We start from the raw sequence: 23,580 nt of genomic DNA, 5'->3' as shown, positions 1-23,580 counted from the left end.
CCGATGCTAACAGAACTTGACAGTGGAGTAGAGAAGGACTTGAAAGGGTATGTGGAATATAAAAGAAGAGAGTAAAAGCTTGTCACTGGAACTTTTGTACTGCAGGGTAGTTTGAAGGAGAGTTTTTCTTTATTCTAAAATTAGTTTGAGTCTCAGAGATCTAATAAGAACAAATCTGCACGCCTGGCAGTGATCTGTGTGATTTCCATCCTGCTCCAGTGTGAAATGTTGTGTTCTAAGCAGGCAATGAAATTATCTAATGCTCTAACTTTTTCCGTTGGCCTTAGGAAAATGTAAAACCTGGTTGTGATTGTACTTCATTAAATAAAATAGCTGTTAAACAGTGTTTCAGAGAATCACAGAATGGCTTGGACTGGAAGAGACTATAGTTTCAATGAATTTCAGTTCATATCCGCTTACTAGAGAACTGGCCCCACTGAATGCATCCCATCAGATTTAAGCAGCTTAACAGTTTTAACATTCTGCATTGATTTTGGAATTTCAGATGGTTGTTCGAACACCAGGTTTGCAAGCAAGATATGAGATTACATTGGCCCCTCCTTGTGGAGAACCAAAGCCGAGCTTGCAGTTTCAGCCTGTGTCACATCTAGCTCTCTGGAACTTTTTCTGTTGCACCAAAATCTGGTCTAAACTAGTTTTTGAGTCCTGCTCAAGACTCCTGATGGATTAATGGCTGCTTTCAACAGCCATTGATGGCAGAGGAATTTGTTGTATCCTCTTTCTTTTGTACCAGTGGTGGTCCTGGGAATCTAGACCTTCTGTGTGCTTGAAAAATTGCTGGACAAATGCTGGCAGTAATTAATTAGACTGCCAAAATGAGGTGTCTGTATGTTACTGATGGCAGTTGTGCAAGCAATGGAGTTGCTTAACAAATGAGCTCATAAGAACCTGAATACAGGTATACAAATAACTGCTTCAGAAAGTATTGTAAAAGTTCATACATTGATTTACTTGCTTTAGGTGTTTATATTTCTTCTTTGTAATCTTAGGATATCAGATTCATCTGAAGCGTCATTGTAGATCTGGGAAAGAATTCTTTCTGTAGGATATCTCCTACAAAACTTGGTCCTTAATTTTGTGAAATAGGAGTTTAAGTCTTTAGATACTTATAAATACATGTATCTGTAAGTCTATTCTCTAATCAGAAGCTAGAAAAAATTGAGCATTTTTGTGACTTGAGAAAGATTGAGCTCACGAAGAACAAGCTTTTATTTATAAATAGGACGCAGAATAAAGCTCATTATGGTAGTTTACTGTAAGACCATGAAGACCAGACCCTCAGGAAATCTGAATCCTCAGTAAATTACCATGGCTTTACTGAATTCAGAGAAGCTGCATCCATTTATACCAGTTGAGGATGACAAATTTTCAAGGCCTGGAAGTGGGCGGAGGCATGAAATTACTTCAGTATTATTACTTCAGCAAGGCCTTCTACACATGCTCCTACCATGGGACCACCATGGAGCATTTGTCTGAGGAGCAGTTTTGTCACATCAAACCAAATGAGTTTCTGTCGCGGCTCTCAGCGCTCAAGTCCCATCCAGGCCCCTCGCATGGCTGCTGCAGCACACAAGAATGCATTCAGGAAGGAGCTGCGACCAAAGCTCTGCTGAAGCTGGGGGCCTGGACGCAGGACCAGAGCAGTTCCACAGAGCAGCACACCCGGGCTGTGTGCTCATGCGGGAAGGAGGAGGTGAGCTGGCTGCAGCTGGTGGGCGTGGAGTTCAGTTCTGCTCCAAGTTACACGTCTTCACTTATGTTTTCCTTCAATGTGAAATTATGTTTATATGTATTTAATTCGCTTTAACGATTTGCTCTAATTTGTCTGCCTTTATTCAGCTTCATAGAAAAAGTCCAAACTGCATCAAAGAAAAGCCAAGTCAACTGAACAAATTTGCCTGATGTAGGTTTTTTCAAGAGTCAGTGATTCACAGTAGCTGTAGTCTTGGCCTTACTTGGTTATGCAGATTTTGCTGAGGGCAGGGCTACATCTGGGGTAGTTTCCTGCTTGCAAGTTGCAGCAGATGACTTAGAGCTCCTCTCTCCCCAGAAATGGACCTTCTGAACATGAACTGACAATTGAGCAGCCAGTTTCATGAGCCAAAAATGCTGTCAGAGTGGTATCTTTCACACTTCCTGGCTGCATGTGCAGCCACATAGGGCTGTCTGTGGGACTGAGACGCTCTGGGGGCTGATCCAACTCACTGTGGTACCAGAAAACAAGCCCTGCAAACAAGTGGGTGATTTTCTGCTGTGCAGTGGGTTAGACTGCTACAGCAAGGGTCCCGTGAGCGTCACAGTTAGCACAACAGAAGGGATGGTTTGGTGTGGCTGGGAGTAAGAGTGGGAGCAGCAGTGAGATACCCTCCCTAACTCCTTTTGGGAGTGTGCTCAGTTGGCCTTGCTGATCATGGAGCTGTGAATTAGTTGCCCGTGGAGTTTTCAGGTAGAGGAGGAGAGTGCCTGATTTATTTGAGTGCCTAAAAGGTAAGAGAGTTCTCCAAAGAAGGCAGAATGGATCACTTTTGCTTTACGTGGATTTTAGAGGCTGAAGTTTCATCTTTGGCAGGATTTGAGCAAGCCAGATCCCACCCTGGAAGATCTGCTTATAAAACAAACAAACAAAAGAGTTGTTCTGTGTTTTTCACTGGAACGCCACTAACTGTGTTAATGACAATGGGGACCACCAATAGTGTGAACTCCCTGTTCTAATGCAATACTTCCAGGCTTCTTTATAAGAGGCATCAAAGGCGAAAAAATTCTGCATTAGCTCTATGGGAGCTGTGTGCATACATCAGAGGGCAAATTTGGCCCCCAGCATTCTCCCTGCAGTGAATTTGAGTCTCTGATACCATCAGTGCAAGAAGAATAGAGCAGTAGCTTAGGAGGCATGTGGCATTTCCTGGCTGGGTGCAATGGATTCCCCAGCTGAAACCAATAAAAATCAGTTCAGGAAGAATTTTTCAGAAAATCGGTGGTGAAAATGACAGTCTTGAAATGCTCACACAATTCTTGCAGCTGTGGAGTCCTTAAAGTCAATGAGTTCCAGGAAAAATGACAATAGTTCTGGAAACTTTCCCATGACTGCCTCTGGGCAGGCATTCAGAATAGCTCGTTTACTTCAACGATGCTAATTCATTAATCATTAGGATACTTTTGTTCAGTTCCCTTTGAAGTTGGCCACAACTTTTCTTTTCTCCTAAGATGAAATGTGGTCAATTATATCCATACATGGATATAACACGGGGCAGGTTCTTCTCTTTGACAAATTATTTACTTGCTTTGTCAACCCAGACTTCTTGCTCTCTGATGTTTCTCAATTGTATATACTAACCAGAAAATGTTGCATGTGGTCCAGTTTTGCTGTGTTAGATCGGCTTTTATTTCAGCTCAGGCCTTTATGTCCTCAATCACTGTGGTAAACTTTGTTGTGATTGGTCCTTAATTTTCTTATTGGAGGACACACCATTTTTTGTGCTCACAGCCAAATGTGGCACTACCCTTTCAAAGGCACAACCAGTCCAGCAGTACCCCTGCTCCAGGGGCTTTGACAGCCTCCCTTGCCTCTCCTTCCATTCCTTCCTGCCTCTCCTTCCATTTGGAGCTGGTGGGTGATCAACCATAAGCCAGAGGGTGTCACGACTCTCCTCTGAGAAGACTTACCTGGCCCTGATTTTCTAGCAGCTTGGGCCCTCCAGCACTGCAGGTGGACCAGAAAGGTCTCATTCTATCTCTCCCAGTCCTCCTCAGAGTATCTGGCCTCTCCAACAGGCTTTATCCTCTCCTGTGGGTGAGGCTTCATGAGGCAGCTGATTCAGCCCACGAATTTGCTGCTGGTGAAAGGGCCAGGCCTGTTCCTGGACACACACTCCATTTGTCTCCCTTCTGTCATCCCTGGGATGTGTCTGATCCATTAGCTCACTAAAGTGGTGAAAAGTATTCACTTTTTCTTGATTTGTTTTGTTTTGTTGGGTTAGATTTCTGCCAGTTTAGTGAGCTAAATTCACTTTCCAAGGGGTCAAATTAATGCAAGAGCTGGTGAAAGGGAAGGGTAGGTCTCCATAGCTGGCAGCAACAGAGTGAGCAAATCCAGTGTTGGTTAAATTGAACTCTTTTGGAAAACTATGGCAGCCTCCACTGCCTTTTGCATATTCCTTCAAGCACTTGCTGGATTGAGTGTCTCAGGAGACATTAACAGGTTGCCTGGTTTGTGGATCTGAAGAAAGTTCAGGTGTTAGGTAGGTGTTGAGCTGGTCAGGTAGTTCATCCTGTGGTGTTTCCCAGTAGTTGCCAGAAATGAATTTTGAAGGGCTTCAGGGGAGATGTAATTTGGGGACATCAAGAAGAAGAACATCCTGCAGTTTCAGAGATTAGTCCTAGATTTTCTTGTGTGTCCCATTTCTTTGTGGGTACTTCTTCCTTCTGTTTAGCCAAGAAAGTTGTGGTGATGAGGATGACTGTTATAGTAGGATATAATAGTGGTGCTCATAGGCTCTATTTGGACTTGCAGTTTTGGCACGTAGCTCTGAAAATGATCTACAAGAGAGGCTCAACAAATTCTGAAGTAGGCAAGAGACCTCTCCAATACCTCTTCTGAGATATGACAGAGCAGGAGAACTTTGTAACAAAAACTATAATGTTAGAGACCTTGGCTACTCAATGTTTTGGGGACAGCAGGATTGACACTAAAAAATATCTGTGTCCTGCAAGGAAATCTGCTGCTGGCTGGAATCCTAAGCCCTGAAGGTGTTTACATCTTATTTTGAAGTTGTTCTGGGTTTCTGCATCTCAACTAGTTGCTCAAAATCAAGACAAGTAGAGAACTAAGGATACACAAATCTTTCCCTATTTTAGTTGTTCATCCTACAAGATCTGTGTTTCTAAACTGCAGAACCATGATGTTATGGATGAACCACTCAGTGGATAAAGAATTGGCTAGATGGCCATGCTCAAAGAGTGGGACATCTCTCAAGCACTGGTGTTGGGATGGAGGCTGTTTAACACCTTTGTCAGTGACAGGGACAGTGGGACTGAGCACACCCTCAGCAGGTTTGCTGATGACACCAAGCTGCAAGGGGCAGTCAGCACACTGGAGGGAAGGGATGTTATCCAGAGGGACCTGGACAGGCTTGAGAGGTGGGTCTGAGTGAGCATCAAGACGTTCAACAGAGCCAAGTGCAAGGTCCTGGCCCCGGGTCAGGGCAATCCCAAGCACAAACACAGAATGCGTGGAGAATGGATTGAGAGCAGCCCTGAGGAGAAGGCTTTGGGGGTGATAGATTATCTTAGTGATAAGATGCTCAACATGATCCACAATGTGCCCTCACAGCCCAGCCAGCCAGCCGTGCCCTGGGCTGAGTCAAAGGGGCTGTGACCAGCAGATTGAGGGAGGTGATTCTGCCCCTCTGCTCTGCTCTTGCGAGACCCCACCCGGAGGGCTGCACCCATCTCTGGGACCCCAGCATCAGAAGGATGTGGACCTGCTGGAGCAAGTCCAGGGGAGGACCATAAAGATGATCAGAGGGCTGGAGCATCTCTCCTGTGAAAAACAGGCTGAGTGAGCTGGGGTTGTTGAGCATGGAGAAGAGAAGCTCAGGGGGGACCTTCTAGCACCTTCCAGTACATAAAAGGACTGGCGAGAAAGCTGGAGAGGGACTTTCTACAAGGGCTTGTAGTGACACGGGACTTTAAGCTGAAAGATGGTAGGTTTAGATTAGATATTAGGAAGAAATTCTTTAACTATGAGAGCGCTGAGGCACTGGAACAGATTGCACAGAGAAGCTGTGGGTGCCCCATCCCTGACAGTGTGCAAGGCCAGGCTGGATGAGGATTTGAGCAAACTGTCTAGAGGAAGGTGTTCCTGCACAAAGCAGGGACTAGATGAATTTTTATCATCCCTTCTTACCCAAATTATTCTATGATCCTATGATTGGATCATCGTCTTCAGGGACAGTATTGCCATCAGTTTCTGTGTGACTCATTCTGGAGGAGAAAAAGACAAATTCACCAACACTGTTATCTTATATATTGGAGCTATTTGTGTTCCTGGTGGCCATGTTCAGCTATTTCTGGGTGAATTTGTGCTGTAGGAAGTTTCTCTATGTCTCTTCTTGAGTGGAAGGGCTGAGAGTCTGGGCAGACCTACAGGTGACTGAATCCATGGCAGAAATGGGACACTTTCCTGGGGAGGAAACACAGAGGTCTGAAATCCCCATTGTTGATACGAACAAATGAAACAAACAAACAAAGTGACAGATCCTAGTTTCAGTAATCATCTCCCCCAGAAAATTTCAGACAAATTAATTGATGTTAAATGATTTTGCTGAGAGGTGGAAATGCTGAACCGTAGTATCCTAAAATTACACCTTCAGGATGAAATAGTTAATTTGGATTTTTTTGTGATGTGTTGAGGCCAAAGAATTTTTGCAGGGCATTAACATACACAGGAATTAGCTATACAAAAAGAGAAGTACAGTAAGTTCTTAGATCTATTTTCTCTCTTGATTGTACTTTGCCAATTAAATTGAGCTCCTGGCTTGCATCTGTGGAATATTTGACATTTCTTATATACTTTCATCAGGTACACTTCTCTGTTTGCATTCTTTTTATTGCATGGGAGGAAGTGAGATTAATTCCCATTATAAACTGAGGTGAATTGATTATACATTAAGTGGACTTGCATTCCTTTGTCTCTCTGGTGTCCTAGACTGTTCTTTTCCAGCACATGGAACATTGTTTTGCTTCTCTTTTTTCCTTAGTGTCTTAATACAGCAAGAACTGCTGAATAAACTGAATTGGTGACTGTTTTTTCTTCCGGACATACGATTATTAAGTACCAGAATACAGAGGTCTCTCAGAATTACATACATACAAAAATAATTGTGGTAAATATTTTCCCCTCCTTCATATAGTACAGACACCTAACACCATCTCATTTGTCCCAGTGTTAAATGACCTCTGTCAAAATATTGCCTAAGTGCCGTGTGGGCAAATGTAGATTTGCTGAATATCTGTCATGTTTTTGGTATGGCACATCAGATAGGTTAAGCTTGTCTTGAAAGGAGAAGTAACCCTGTTGGACATTTTGGCATGAAAAGGGACTAACACATTTGCTGGAGGGTAGAGAGGAAGAAGTAAGCAAGAAGTACCACTTGGAGAGTGAAAGAGAAATCAAATCTCCCATTTATCTAATTTGGTGTTGAGGGATATTTTGGCCTCTCAGGAGCCATATTCATGCACCTGATGCAATCAGCCACTCCTATCAATGACTTCAAGCCTGAGAGTTACACCCATCTACATTAGGGAATGGAAATATTCCTCAAAGAATACTTAACTCTTTGGGACTTTGACCTTTAAGCTACTCTATTTTATAATTTGTTGTCTGATCAATCCCATTACTGTGATATAATTCCAACTGCTGCAAAATTTGGCTTACAGTGTACTGAACCATGCAGGCAAAGCAGAGCTAACTTTGTGAATCCAATTATTCAAGGGAGCAACTATTGTAGTTACAAACTAGAGCTGGTTTTGCTCTAAATCTTAATTCTGACCCTTCTCTGTTATTGTTTTTACTAGACTAACTGATAAAATAGCACAGACAAGATTTCAGGCATACAAGCCCTCTTTCAGATATGAAGCAGCAGCAGCAAATGTCAAGGGTGTAATTCATTGCATGTGTCCGTGCCCCATTCCACGAACACTCGTTCTTCATGCCAGTCTCTGTCTGCTGACTCCTGTGCTGTGCTGACAGAACCATTTGCAGCAGCTCCTACTGAATTTGATCAGAAAACTGATGCAGGTGAGGAATGGCTGTGTTTTCCTTCTTACTTCTCATCCAGGCGAGCTTTTTGGTGCATTGCTGCCTCAGTGCTTGTGCTTGCACGGGAGAGAAAAGAGCTGAGAGTGAAACAAAACAGGGTGACAGCAACCCAAGGGCAGCGTCTGGGGCATGCCAGCGTCTCCAGCCCTACCTGTGTTCAACACAAGGCTAGGATTTAGCAGTGTGATGTAGTAGTTGCACCTAGGAGGACTGATCTCAGCTTAAATTGCAAAGAAACATATCCTTTGAAATTATTATTTATCTCACCTTTCTTTTCAGCTCAAGTTAGTTGTCCTGGCAATTTCAGGTTTCTGTTATGACCCATCCCATGTTTTCCTGCTCTCTGTTCCGTGCCTGTCTAGTCTGTCGTGCAAGTTTTTATGTGATATTGCCATACTGAAAACTAGGAAATGTAGATATCTCACCATTCTTTCCCTTCTCTTGCATGTTTCTTGTTTCTTTTGCATATTATCCTCTTTTCCACTTGCACCTCATTTCCATTCCCTGCACAAGTTTCTCCGTGAGTTATTCTTCTGCAGATTTGTTTTGTGATATCTGCCTGTGTCTCTCATTGATTCCAGGAGGATCTGACGTTATTCTGAAAATGCCATGACATGGTACTTGCAAATGCTCCTGTGAACTGAAGGTAAGAAAAACATGCTGGAATTTATTTAGTGTCCAGCTCATCCTAAATGGTCCAGCAGGGAACAGTGGTCACCCTCTCCCCTTTGACATCTTGTCACAAACGCCATTGCATTGTCATGCTGTTGCATAAAGGATGAGAGCTGTGCTGCAATGGATTTTATCTGTTTGCAGTATTTCTCTGTTTAATTGTGTCCTTACTTCTGAAACTAGGAACAGTACATTCCTGGGAATTATGTTTCTGAGAAACAACGGCAGCACAAAATGGCATGCTGCACTGCTGGGAGTGACCCTTTGAAATAAAATGAATGTTCTCTGACATTCTTTCTCTCTTCATTGTAGCATAACTGGCATCAATACAAAGGTTTACATCTGTATTAAAGATGTTGGTGATTGCTGAATGCATGATACATGAATGGCCATTATCATCTGCAGAGAGTTAGTGCACTATGCATATAATCAATCAGATTCTGTTCATGTCAGGAGCTGGCCAGTTCATTACAGCCCGTATCATATTAACCCTTGCAGTGGAGTGATAAAAGGCAGAAATATTCTGGAACAGGTCAAGTGGTCATCCAATCTACCTACTTTTTTATGTGGCAGCCCCATAGGAAAGCAGATTTATTAGACACTAACCCAGACAGCCTGAAGAATTCTATTTAGTCACTTGTGTCTAGTCTTGAATCTATTTCTCACTCATTCAAGAGATGAGTTTATTTCCCACTTAAAACTATCCTAATATTCAAATTCTAGGCATTCTGGTGCTGTATCTGGTCAGGGAAGCAACTTTCCTCATCTGACATGCTGCCATCTGCCTCTTGCATGATGGGGTAGTGCTGAAGACACTCAGCTGAGAAGTAGGAGGGGGAGAGCAGGAGGTAGAAGGGAGCCTGACTAGTTCTCTACTCTGCTTGGGCCAAGGGCAGAATTGGGATTTCAGATCATGCTCCCAGGGCTCTTTTGTTTTATCCAGTGACAAATCATTGAAAGAAAATAAAAACAAAATTGAGAGCATGGCCTGGAAGGCCAGCTTCCTAATGTGCACACACTCCAGCAATCAGCAAAGTAAACAATACTTTGCCAGTAAAATAATACAGGAAATTATGCATTTTCTGGAAAACTTTAACAGCACTGATAAAGCTACTTCAGCTGCAAGATATTTAGATTGAGGAATTTTATCAGTTACAAAGGATAATCTATCTGGCATCATGGTCTGTGAAAGGCCTTGGTTCCTGGGCTTGTTGATCTACTAATGCTTCACAGCAACAGTGCTGGCTTGACTGGCCACATCCAGCATGGGAGGAGACACGGCTTCAGCAGCAGCTGGAGAGAGATTATGTGATCTGTAAATCTGCCATTTTGCCAAGACCTTCTCAAGGAGAATGAAAAAGCAAAGAACCTCATGTTTCAACCAGAGTTAGTTTAGCATGGTTGTGGCTTTTGCTGCTCAGCTCATTGCTAATTTCCATGATAAGTCTCAGGCTCTACAGGATACTGAACATGCACTGGGAAAAGTCCAATGCACGTCTGAGAAGCCCAGAGATGTCCTCAAATATGTGCCCCCACCTCTTGAGTTGTCTGTGCTGAGAGCTGAATCCCTATAAACAGCTGAGGAACCTCTTAAAATAGCCTTAATTTTTACAGCAAGATGATGACATCTTTGAAACTGTAGTCAGGCTTTGAAGCTGACAGTAGCAAAGCTGAAGCTTCTGGAACTGCAGTCCCAGACCAGCACAGATGCCTGCTCTTCACCCTGCCTTTGGTTTATAGTTGTTGGTATAATTTTTGAGTTATTAGAATTTCAAGAATAAGAAATTCTTCTAATCTAAACAAGTAAAATAGCGCTATAAATAACATTTAATCTTCATTGTGACTAAATTAAGTGAAGCAAGACATTATTAAACACATTTCAATTCATTGCCATAGCTTCTCTTAAATTTTATGTGAAGCAGGAAGCTGCAGTTGAAAGCAGGGAAAGACAAAAGTTTCTGACTGAGCCAAGGATGTGGCACAGCTGAGAAAAAAGTAAATATAAATCTCAAGTGGAATATTGCTAGCAGAAGCATTAAACAAAAGAGGAATTTTTTTTGTGTGGTGCCAATATGACCTTAGCTGAATTCTCATACAATTTTATCTTCTTGTGTTTAAAAACACAAAAAATATTCAAATTGAAACAGGTGCGGTGAAGGGTGGAGGAGGCAGCCTGCTTCAGGAAGGCAGAAAAAAAAATTTTGTATTTAACCTGATTGATGAAGATTGATAAGGGATGTAAATAGTTCATAGATGTATTTTGTGGCTTAGGGCAATAAGAATAAACAAAAAAGCTGGGATCTACTCAGTCTTACCTAACTCTGGAAGAAAGGCACAGGGCTGAAAAATGGTATGGATACATTCAGACTGAAAGGTAGGAGAGCATCTGTAACCACTAGATTGTGGTTATTTTGTCGTTTTCCTTTTAAGACAAATGTTCAGTCCCAACCAAGTCCTCACCAATTGGGAGGGGCCAAGAAGAAGGAAACAGAGGAATTAAGCCAGGAAGAGGACTGATGGAAGATGAAATGCCATGGCATAAAGGTTGGAAAAGAGATTGCTAAGGGATGGGGTGGGGGAGTGCCCCAGGGAAATTGTGGGAGCTTGCCAGGCTCTACTCAAAAAGGGGAGTGAAAGAGGGGATGCACATCACCCCGAATTTGCTGCGAGCCTTGCTGTCACTTATGCTCCTCCTGCAGACCTGGGGTGCCCTCTTTGCCAGGGCCAGGAGGTGACTGCGGAGGAGACTTGTGGAAGTTGCCTTGCAGTGGGGCTCCCAAAGGAAAATAATTTAAGTTGGGACTTCTCTGCGCGGGAAAGAACTGTATGTTTTACTTCCATGTACAGGACGGTGAAGCCAATCCATAGGAAGAGTCCATATGGTTTTCTACTCTTACAGTCTTAGAAAAGTCCCTCAAAACCTAACTCTTCCCATGGTCAACAGTGTAACTGTTGTTTACAGATTTGTTTTTTTCCCAGAAGAAACTGATTAATTACTCATGTAGCTCATTAGAAACCTGCTAATCACTTTGCATTTACAGCTTTGGGAAACATAAGTCAGTTTTTTGGCTGTTTTGCCTTTTTTCTTTTCTCGAAAAGTGTGGTAAAAGGCTTCAGGTTTCATATCAAGCTCTGATCACAGTAAAGAAAGCTGGACAGAGCCAGTTGTAATGACAACTGCCTGTGTGATATTGACATACAGCAGAGTTTTGTTGTGAGGCTCTTTTAACCTAGAAGTGAAAAAATGCTTCTTGGATTAATGTCTTTATATGTCAGTATTTCATTCACTGCATGAAAATGGGTGAGAGCCTGGACAATGTTATGTGCTGGAAACTGTCTTGTGAAGACATCTTTCAAGCACTTAGCATGGTTAGATTTTCAATGTCTCTAAGAATTAGATAAGAATGGAGAGAAAACTCATTACATTTCAGCTAGAGTTAAGTGCAAATTACTGGAGCTATTTTGATACAAGTGGCAAAGAAATTTCCACTTGTCTGGAGGAAACCTCATAAGAGTTCATACCAGACTCAAATTGGAAGCATAATTCCATCAATGCTGCTCACAAATTCTTTTAAATTGCCCTTTTATCTTTCCTTCCCAGCTCTGCAGCTAGTTCTAGTCCCCATGAATTTGTTGGAAGAATGGATAACACTAGAGCATGTAAGCAGCAGCTGACATGTCCTAAGAATCTCTTTAGTTTCCTTGCCAAAATTATTCCTTTTGGTATGAAATAGGGTCAAGATGCGTATATGACACATAACATATGCAATCATTGCTGTTGTTGGATGACCTTCTGGAATCAGTCTGAGACACCAGAGAGGGGTTAATCCCTATATTATTATATACCTAGACATTATGTGTATATATATGTCTAGGTATATAATATATACATGAATTCATTTTTCAAACCCTAACAGTTAAACAACCTTAGAAAGGTTGTTTAACAAGGTTGTGTCCTTGGGAGAATATGGATTCACATATAATAAACCTAAGTGGAAGTAATAATTTCTATTGGATGTTTTTATGTTAAGCAAAGCAAAGAAAGATCCCCTCAAAACTCTCCAAATCACTGTTTAAACACTTGTATTTGAATTGCCCTGTGATAAAATCTTATCAATGCTATGAAAATAAAATAATGCCCAAAATCTATAATGATATCCACTGGAAGAGCAAGTTTCATGGAACCATCTCGAGTCTGCAACATCTAATGGGTTTTTATTTTACATTAGCCTGAAGAGCAATAATCTGAACCTATCAGAGGACATATTAATTATGGAATGGTGCTTCTTCTGTGTCTGAATTTTAATGTTTTCCCTTCCCCGTTTTATGCATTATCTCTTTCAACACTGCTCTTTTTACAGTAGAACCATTGAACACATGTTGAAGCATATTATTTCTCTATTTACATAAATATATGTATATTAATCTGAATATAAATTTAAAAAATCCAAAAACCAAATAGTTTTAAGATGCTTCAAAGGTCTTCTTCTCAAACAAGAATGACCAAGCATTACACATAAAAGAATTAGAGACCTTGCTATCTAACAGACTTATTGACATTGGTTAATTTTACATTCTTTGCCTGCCATCATTAAAAAGACAGTCCCACATTTGGCTCGCATTTTTCTCACCTGAATTTAGGTGTTCAACCTGATAACTCAACTAGGAATTTTGTCTAGACTGTCTCTACACTGAGACAGGTGACTTTAATCAACTGGTCCAGGGTGGGATGTCCCACCCTCAGAAGCATTTCCCTTCCTCTCTTAAATACATCTAGAATTTAGGATGATTAAGGATGATTAAGTCCTTTGAATAAGGACTTAACCTTTGAATGATCACCTTGGGATAGCGTATAATGAACCTACACTGATTAGATAAATGTGGTTGTGACTCCAAAGCATTGAAACCTTTTACTGTGATGCATTTAGTGTTAATTATGGCTAGGCCTATTTTAAGTAATCAGCTCTACTAATGATACTCTCTGCAACTAGTATTTTACTAAGCGGTACTACAGACTCCATAATTTGATCATGAGAAGACAGTGTTTTTTTGTCTGGCTCAACAGTTTGTGTGATAGCAAGAAAAAGTATTTTCTAACTTGTATTAGTTATGCTATCTCTTGGACAGCATATACTAGAGATAAGCAAGAAATGGGCAGTTCGTGCAGATTAAAAACATGTGATTTGAAACAAACATGCATTTAAGAAAAGGAAACATTTGGAACTTGTTAGCTTTGTGAGCCCTTCTTGCAAATAGATGTAATTCTAATGGTCTTAAGGATCTATGCAAGGAAGAGAAGGACTTTATCTTCCTTGACCTCTGAAGCAGAGTGATTGGCAAGTATTGGGACTTAATTTGTTGGAAAACAAGTGATCTCATGGTTTAAGTGGCTTTGTCAGTGAGTGCAGTAAGAATTATGAGGATGCAAATCACAGGGAATGAAAGAAATTTGGTTCCACATCGTTTTATTGTCATGAATGTTTTCAGTAATGTGTTTACTCTAGTATTCTCTATGCTGATGTACGGAAACATCTGTTAGTCAGAGAAGTCCAAGTTTTAATAATTGTCTTGTCAAGGCACAAAAAGATCAAGTAGCTTGCTCAAGGTCACACAGAGAGTGAGATTCAGTTTGTGTTTGCAGAGAAGTATTGCTGGAACCCAGCCTTTTATTTAGCTGGTGGAGCTCATATTCTCCTCAATATTTCGAACTTGTTCCATATAGCACATGATTAAAGCCCTTGTGGCTACAGCTTCAAAACCTACTGTTATTTGAGTTGGAACCTAAAGCACTTCCATTCAGAGTGCAAATTAAAGGTATTAGATAGAAATGTAAACAAACCATGATTTCGTAATATGTACCTCTAATCATTTGGAAAAGCTAAGCTTGCAGAGGATAGTACAGCTGCTAGCAGCATAATAAGTAATGTGCAGTATTTTAATCCTGCTGTTTAGAAAGATTTTTGACATTACTTCTAGACAATTGGGAACAGAGAAAGATCTATTCTTGTATTACGTGTTTTTTAATTTACACACCAAACTGGTAGGTTTTAAAACACATTATAGTTCTAATCTCCTTAAAATTTGTTATTTATTTAAAGAAGAATCTTCACTTTGAGAGGGTTTTTTTAAAAATTTAAAATATCTCTAAATGGAATGTTTTGTAAAAAAACCTCTTTTTAAAGATGGAATTTATTACTATTGGAATAACAATTAATTTTAATAAAAATTTAGGTGCATGAGGCTGCAGAATGTAAAATTTGTTTTGCTCCTAGTTGAGGAGCTGCATGAGTTTGCAGGCTGCTGCCACATCCTGCTTGTTTCAATTGTGGCACTTACTACCTGCATTTGATGGCCCTTTGATAGCCATTTGTGGCTCTTTGCAGTGGAAGCTGCCATGTGTATTTGAACCCTTCTTCATATTATCCAGAACTGTAGACCCACCAAATTTACAGTATAAACCAGCCTAAGTTAGCTTTTAAATTTCTTCAGTGATTCCCAGATCTCCTCAGGCTGCATTTTCAAATGTATTTTACAGACTTGCCCAAGAGGCCTTTTTGTGCTTTCGTGTTTGCACTACTTTCAGTGTTTAACAACTCAGCTCCCAACTTTCCTGTCAGGTCTGTCTAGGGTAATTTTTATTTAGAAAACCTTGAGTTTGTTGCCTATGCAGTAATCTTTAGGCCATGATAGAAGGAAGATTCATTTTGAATTATATTTAACTGTTTTTCACTATTCTTGTTTCCTTGTTTTTAATGCCCATAATTTAATTGCCTTAATTAAAAACTAGAATGCTATGAATATATAATCTCAGGTTCTCAAATATTACAAGGAGAGAATTGGAAAAAGAGCAGATATTTTTAGTACATTTAGTACATAGTAGATATTTTTAGTGCATTAATATTACAAATGTTGAACAGCCCTGGTACCTTGCTTAGTTTTGTGCACCATTTCAGGTCCTGTTCCCTTTATTTTTTCAGACAGATGGATCTGAAAAAATAAGGTACAGTGAAATTGCCAATTAAAAAAATCTATTTCAGTCATAAAGCTTATCCTGAATAAATAGCTTACTTTTCTCAGAGTCATAAAATGAAATACAATATTTCATACTTTTTTTTAATTTTAAGGGTAATGTTGACAGCTGTTCACAACATTCTCCAAAACATTCAGTTCCATCAAATCCCAGGCTGTGGTGTGGTATTTGGCACAAGCACCAAACAGTCTGGCAGAACCAAACCTGACAGTCCCTGAGCATTCATTTCTGCTCTTGTGTCTGATCACCCAGTCTTCTGACGTGTCTCTGTGTATATAAGCTGCAGAGATGCTTGTGTAAATGTGACTGGTATTGGAAAATATGTCTTTAAAATAAATGTTGCCTGCCTCACTGTATCCATTCTAACACTTGGATGGTGAAAAAATTGATGTAAAAGGACTTGGAACATTGGTAAGAGTCTTTTCCATTGGAAAGGAAGGTGAAGTATGGTATTAAGCAACTGCTGGGGAAAATGGCTTAAGTGGTGAGACATAGAGTGACTCTTGTCCAGAACTGTCCTGAGGTACTCAGCTGGCAAAAAATAAAATTTGCTCTGCTTTTGAGAAAAAATATCACTGCCAGTCTCAGGCATTTGAAAATCATGAACCAGGCCTCAAAAATCACAAGATTAAGAAGAAAATAAGAACTTTTAGAGACAGTATGCATTTGAAGATATTTGTACCCTGTTTTTTCAGTATTTCCCATATATTACAACATGTTCTCCAAGTAATCTTTCACACCTTTGAGGGTTAACAGATACTCTCAAAAATTGAGATTTTCACGAGGTAACATGACTTGAAGAGCTTGGGTTTTGTGAAAACAATTGGCTATCAGAAACTTGGATAATACATTCAAAAGAGTTGGCAATAAAGAGTAAAAGAATGGGGAAAAGAAGTACAAAGGCTTCAGAAAGCTTAAACTGCCTCTCTGAGTGAGTTGACAGCGCTGTTACTGAAATTAAAGTGAGGCTGGCCAGATGAGAAGAGACTGTAAAGATTTTATCGATTAACCTTGTGCAGGGAACACACATCTCATTTTTCCTGGTAAAACAGAACAGGCTCCGAAGAGCAAAATGTGGTGATTTAGGAAACAGCTCAAAGGAGAAGCAATGACAGGATTTATGGCATTCCTAAAAACACAGAAAATAACTAAAATGTGGGAATGCTGTCTCTGTCACTTATACAATCCTTGCATTTTGATAGTCTTATGTAAAGATCTTAAAGGGCAGAAGCACAAAAGCCCTCAAGATACGTTGGTTTTTGTTTCCAGAATTATCAAACTCAGCTATAATTTTTTTCAGGCATCTGGGAAGAACAATGAAGAGCTGTATAAGAACAGAATTATCTATTTTGATGACAATTACTACCCTGAAGTTCAGAAAACTTGGAGACGTATTGGAACTAAGCAAAACCATCTTAGGAAAAGTAATAAGGTCCTTCATTTCATAATCATCTCCACTAAGATGAATATTATTATATAAGAACAAAAGATGCTAGAGAAACATTGCCAGTGCTTGACAGTTCAGGCATTGTGATTTTTCAGAGAGAAGCAGCAGAAGGATTAAACACCCAGGCTGCAGCAATTAGACCAACATCTAACTTTACAGCAAATTCACCTAGATTTTTAGACACGAGGCCTGATGTACACTGGCATTCCAGAAAGGGAAGCAGAGAGAAAGAAGTGAAATATGAAGTCCGGATGCTCTATTATGTCCAAAGAGCAAAAAGGACGCCCAGGGGAGGAAGTATAAAGCTGCCTTTTTCTGAGTTGCAGTATTCCTGCATCCAGACCCTTCAGGAACTTCCAGCAAACTTAAGGCTGTTTGGGGTTATGTATTATCTGGCAATGGACTCAAGGGTCCAATAAAGCAGCTGGGGATCAGCTTAGAGAAATACTATCTCCTGTGGAGGCAGCAAGAAGAAGGGGAAATTCTGAACCTAAATTTCTCATTTTCTAGCAGGCATAAGAACATCCCTACATGTTGTATGGGATGTTGTATGAAGCTGTATGAATCCCTTGCAGACTGGATATGTCAGGCTTAAAAGCAAAACCTTTGGGCTGTGGAGCCACACCATCAAAATAATCAACAAGCTTTATAAACCCCATGTTTTACATGGAGTTTATACCTACCATTGTGCTATAATGGTAGGTTTAATAGCCAGATGTCGAAGATGGGTATTATGGATACCAGGAAGGGAAATAAATGGGATGGGATAAAGATATTAAAAAGAAAAGGCTGTATGCTGGGTAAAATGTGTGAGCAAATACTGATAGAAGAAGGGGTAAGGAAGCAGAGGGATATACAGACTGCTCAAGTCAACTCCATCTATTTCAGACTTGCCTTGTTCCTTGTCTTCTAATTCTGAAAAGTAAAAGAGCAAAAATTAGCAAAGAAAGGCAAAACATACTGCAGTTTTCGGAACTGTTTCTCTTTCCTTTTTATTCTTTTAATAGGAAGCAAAAGTTGTCTGGGGAACCTTCTGGGGAGGCAATTCTTTGTCTACTTCTACCGTTAAAAACAGCCTTGAAACCACACAGCTTTTCTGCCCAAATGAATTTGAGTTCAGGGACAACTAGTTTAAGTTATTTGCTGATGCTAACCAAGTATTAGTATCAACCTGTTTTCACCAGTCAGAATGACTTTATACCGAGAAAAAATTTAATTATAGCTGCATTCTTTATTGCACTGTGCTAGGTACATTTGTATTGCTGTATCAGGAACCCAAATTTGGAACAAAAGACCTGTCTTTTCTTTGGGGGAGCCTGCTTTTTTCTTTCTTTAGTGCCTTTGCTTACAGAAGTAGTCCATACCTACACATTAAAAAACCACAGCCCTTCTCTCTTTTTTGTGAGACAACAGTGGTGGTATTTTTCTTCTTTGCACTAGTTTATTTTTCAGGATTATTAAGGTGAACATATAGATTTTTTTTGTACAAGATTTTGTGGCTCAATTACAAAGCATGAATACTGAGAATTTAATGAGTGACATTTATATTTTAAGGTTATGGTGAAAGAAATTTTGGACATTATTCACATAGAAAGAACTTTAAGAGCTGAATGTCACAGAACATCTACAGTATTAATTGTCAGTTAACCTTTCTGATCATGGCATCCTAAAACTCAGATGCCAGCAAGGGGAGAAACACATGAAATTAAGTCAGCAGGTTGTGGGCGAAAACTTCTAGACCTCCTCAGCTGTGCTGTGATTATTTACAGTGGTATGAACACCAAATTAGCTATGCTCTAAGCTCAAAACACAGCCAACCAGCCATGGGGACTTTAGGGCTGAATAGATTCTGCTTTGTTCAATACAGCTAATACAAGCAACACATCTGCTGATGGTTAAAGAGACCTCAGTGTGGCTGGGAGACAAAGTATTGTAAATTGTATAAGCAAATTATTGTTGGCTCTGTCTGTTACTATGACAGTAATAGTGTGTAAAATATGGAGCTACAGCCAAGGTCAGGATGGACAGTATCTCAGTGAGTAAGATACTAAGGTATGGCTTTCTGTTATTCTGGCCAAACATAAATTTATGCTTTCTATGTTTTTTAATGTGGCACAGCTTGGGTCTCTGAAGACAGAACAGAAAACCATGCTGGCCTTAACTCTCAGTTGATTTATTTAAAGATAATAATAGATATAAGTAACCCTGTATAGATAGCTATTTCATATGGAATATTTACCCCTGTTCTCTACAGCCTTGTCATAACAGTGTAAAATCTACATAAGCATTCTGCTTATGTGAATTTAACAGATGACATAACTTATTGGTGCTAAGATTTGCTTGTATCTGAGCTGTCCGAAATATGAGATCATCCTTCTTTCTTGCTTAGGCTGACCTTTTCCTCTAGAAAATACTTTAACCATAATTTCCATTACAGTCCTGCTTTAGGCATTATGTACATGAACAAAAAGGACAGAATACTTTAAAGAAACACTTTCATCCTCCTCTCCAAACTTGAAAAGAGTACCTGTCCTGATATTCCACATCAAATGGAAAAAATAAATAAAGAAGAGAAAACAAGGTAAGCCATTCCCAGTTGTGAACTGTGTAATAAATGAATAACTGTCTTAGCACCTCAACTGAGAATCTTCAAGCATACTTGTCCTAACTTGCTTCATATATCATTCACCTTTTCTTGCAAGACATACTCAGTTACTTATAATTTTACTCCCACAGTCTACCAATCATTTTAGTTTATTTTCAGCTGTTATATGTTTAGTTTCACATCCAGGGGTAGCAGAGTAGAAGGGTTGAAAGCTCAAGCAGCTTGATGGCAAATTGCTGAATCTTGTATTTGAATTCAAGAATTAGGATTTTAAACAGTCCAGAGTTAACCTGTTCCAAGGCTAACTGGAATAACTAAGCTAGTCCCAGAAAACTGCAGACTTTGGAGTATGATGGTGGAAAACACTATCTGGTTCCTGCAGGTAACAATTAATAACAATTCATTTTGAAGGTAGAGTGGCATAGTGACTTTGTGGAGACTTTGTGCACTTTTGGTTTAATAGAGCATATTTTTAGAAATGCAGCAGTGCCAACTGCAATTGTTCTCTACCTGAATTCTTGAATTAGTCATATTTTCTGATACCAGATTCCAGAGGATGAGAAGTGTTGGAATGCTGGAAAGCTGACTGGCCCAACAAAATGTGATGTTACCGCTTTCTTTATTGCATGGGTGTGGTTGAGCTCTTTCCTCACATCATTGTCTGGCTTGCTGACTTTTCTCAGTCTGGAGTTCTGCTTAGCAATGGTCCTTCCAGTGGTCTTGCTGTCTTGTGCATCTCTGTGAAGTGTTTCAGTCACTGGATGTCTGAGCTGCCAGGCTCAAATCTCTGAATGGTGGGCTAGTAACCCTACACAATTCCTTGTTAGATGTTGTCCTCCATTCTTTTTTTTAGCCTCTGAGCTCCTTCTTGGGTAGAGTCAGCCTGCTCCATTCCTAATTAAATTCTGAAGGCCTGCCCAAGTCTAGCCTTGCCTCTCATATATTAGATTGCTTGTCCAGACTCTGTCTTCCTTAATGGTCTCAAAGGGAGCTTCAGATTTCTTTTTTTCTAATTTGGAGGTTCTAATTTCTTCTTTTCTCATTTGTGACTTCAAGCTTGTGTGGAAATTTGCCATGATCCTTTTGTCATTTGTTCACTTTTCCCCTTTACTTATTACTTTGTACTGCCTTCCTCTGCTTGCTCTTTCTCTTTTGTCCCTTGCCCCCATACTTCTATTGATCTCATCCTGTGGATGAACACCTGCTTTTCTGGCGTGCCAAGGTCAGATGTTGCAAAAGACTTTTGTTTCCTTCCTATTCCTTCGATTTAGTCCCTCTGGGCTAAGGCTGTGAGAAGCAGGCAATGCTGCAGAAAACACCTTTGCATACAACTGCAATATATTTAAAAGCAGTTCATAAGACAGCACGTCAGCAGAGTACATACAGTTGCAATGGTCAAAATTAGCAACCTCGCTGCCTTTCTTATCAGGGTACACCACCTCCATCCTCAGGTTTGGTGGTGCTCCTCTGATGGACACCTCCAGTGCAAACTAGTGTGGTCAGGACAAATATCCCAGGACAAATAACTCTGATAAAGAGTAGGAAACCAAGGTCAATTCTTCTCTCAGAAGAACTCTGAAGAAGAAGGATATTGCCCAAATTAACACTGTAAGAGGCAATTTCCAATCTTCCTTTTGTGGCTGGGCTGCTCTGTAGAAATAAATGTGAATTTCATATAACTTGATAGGTATCTTTGGGTCCAAGTAAGTGAGTGTTACTTGGGGGAGACCAGAACTGAGCACTAATCAAGTCTTTCAAAGCTCTACACTATTTTACCTGAAATTAAAATCCCAAATGTCTAGGCTACTTCTCTGCAGCATTTTCTGTTGGTTTTCCAGTATGGTCCTCATTGTCAATCCAGTCTTCTTGCTTGAGAGCCCTGTGCAGAACGTAGAGAGCACCAGTGGCTGTTCAATGCTGAGGAATTGACACTAATGGCCGTGTGCTACGTAAGATTGTCATCATTTATCTGAGTGCCTTTGTGGGCGAAGGCGTGTGTGTCTTACTAAAATAATTAGAAAAGACTTGGAGAGGGAGGCAATCCATGTGCAGTCCTCAGAAGTTTGCTCCTAACAGTGCTCCCAGCTTCTCTCCGGGAGTGGATGATGCCCTTCTCTTCACCTTTGTAGCTCTGCCCGCTCTGAAGCTTCTGCTCTTTGCTTTTATTTCACTCAAATGTTCTCAGTGGCCAGCTGCTTCTCCCATCCCAGCCACTGGATCACAAGGCAGACTAGGGCTGAGTGACATACTGGGTAGTATTTCAAAAGGTAGTAAACAAAGGCTTATTTATTCAAAGGAAATGAAATACATAATAGTGAACAAATTCATTGATTTTAGCTTAAGAAAATAAGTCTAGTGAGATTTATTTGAAGTATAGATCTTTTTTTTTTGTATGTGTTTATTTTTAAAAAAAGTGCATGGATGCCAAAGTTCCAGATATTTTTTTAGAATAAGTTCATGAAGTTGTCAGATGCGACTTTGAAGCTTTTCCCAACCTTTTGAAAGTAATAAAACTGGGTGGGTTCAGTGCCTCAGATGGAATCTCCTAGACGTAAAATCCATCTACTAAGGTGTTTCATATTTTCTAAAAGCCAAAATCGTGCAAACTGCAGCCCGAACTACGAGGTGCTTGTTAAGCGTAGGCAGAAAACAGTGTCAAATGTTCTTTAGGCTGCCTTTCATAATCACTTGTTGGCTCCACTCCTGCAGGACCTCCTAGAAGGAGGTCTTGGCCATGTTCTAAAATAATACATTTATCCATAAGCAGCAAAGGCAACAGCTGCAGCCTGGTGTTTGTGTGAGATTTAAACACCAATGGAAAGGTCTTTTAACTTCTCCAAATTCCTCATTAAAATGCTGGTGTGATTTTCTGCAGCCACCTCAGCTAAGAGTAGCAGTCCAACAAAGAAGCACTGGAAGAGATTGGCATTGTACAATTCCCTTTGAAATGTGGCAAACCGAGGAATAAATTTGGATCCCCCGTCAAGAAAAACTGGAGCAGGAAAGGTATTTTCACCTCTAGCTGCTGTGGGGAGGGCTTCTGTGGAGACAGCTCTCCAGCAAGGAGCTGGTGGTGAGAAGTTCAACAAAAGACTGTGGTCTCAAAATGCTGCATGTCTTTGTGGGTGCTGTTGTCTTCTTAAAAAAAAAAAAAAACAAAAAACAAACAACCAAATGACTTTCTTAAGTGCAGTATTTTCCCTAGCTGGGCTTTCCCCTTTTTAACACATGAGCTAATCTGCCTTTGCCATCTGTTCAGATCTCTGGGAGCTGCAGAGAAAGCAGGATAGGAGCTGTATATCTACAGGTATGATTATGAACAGGTTTATTTGCCCAAAGAATAATGAAAACCAATAACCTGAAACTGAAGCCAGACAAAATCATATTGGAAATAAGACACAAGTTTTCACAGGGAAAAGACTAACCTTTGGAAAATACCGCTGTGGGGAATGTTGGTGTCTCCATCTCTGGATATCTGCAAATCAAACCAGAGCCCTGGTGCCTGATGGGTGTGCTGCAGGAGTCAGCCAAGCTCAACCTGCTGAGCCCAGCACAGGAGGAACTGGGTGTGAGTTAAAGACCTGTAAAGTCAGGCCATGGGATCCAGGTCTAGCACATTATCCTCACTTTTTGGGCATAAGAAGCTTTTAAATAAGAAAATAAGAACATTGAGATACAACCCAGCTTGAGATTCACAGGCTTGACTTTCACATGTGCTTGATTTTATTAGATGTGTAATGGCAAAGTTTTGAGGTATAATAGTTTTATTTCGGTTCTTCTGATGTGTATGAGCTTCTGAAAGCAGTTTCCCAAGGCTAGCATGCACCTGATTTGTAGACATTTCCTGGGGCAAATGTAGTCAGTTTTGTCATATTTTTATCACCTCTTCTAGACTGGTACAGATTTCCTACCTGATCCTTGTGAAGTGATAGTACATATACCATATGAAGAAGGCCCGAGTCTGTTCTTGGATGCACAATGTAGGA

General features: G+C 40.3%; 1 long non-coding RNA gene across 2 annotated transcripts in view; it reads left to right on the top strand.

Annotated features, from left to right (window-relative positions):
* The first annotated feature begins 7,712 nt into the window (after positions 1-7,712).
* The window catches only part of LOC134416649 (uncharacterized), a 90,859-nt gene continuing 74,991 nt past the window's right edge, over positions 7,713-23,580 (top strand). For both annotated transcript variants that reach the window (XR_010027309.1, XR_010027308.1), the window contains exons 1-2: positions 7,713-7,819; positions 8,422-8,486. This is a non-coding gene — a long non-coding RNA (uncharacterized LOC134416649). The remainder of the gene's footprint in view (positions 7,820-8,421; positions 8,487-23,580) is intronic.

Source organism: Melospiza melodia, chromosome 3 (assembly GCF_035770615.1).
Source record: "Melospiza melodia melodia isolate bMelMel2 chromosome 3, bMelMel2.pri, whole genome shotgun sequence".
In the NCBI taxonomy this organism is placed as follows: Eukaryota; Metazoa; Chordata; class Aves; order Passeriformes; family Passerellidae; genus Melospiza; species Melospiza melodia.
The sequence above is the reverse complement of the archived record's forward strand: the minus strand, read 5'-3'. Positions and strand labels throughout refer to the sequence as shown.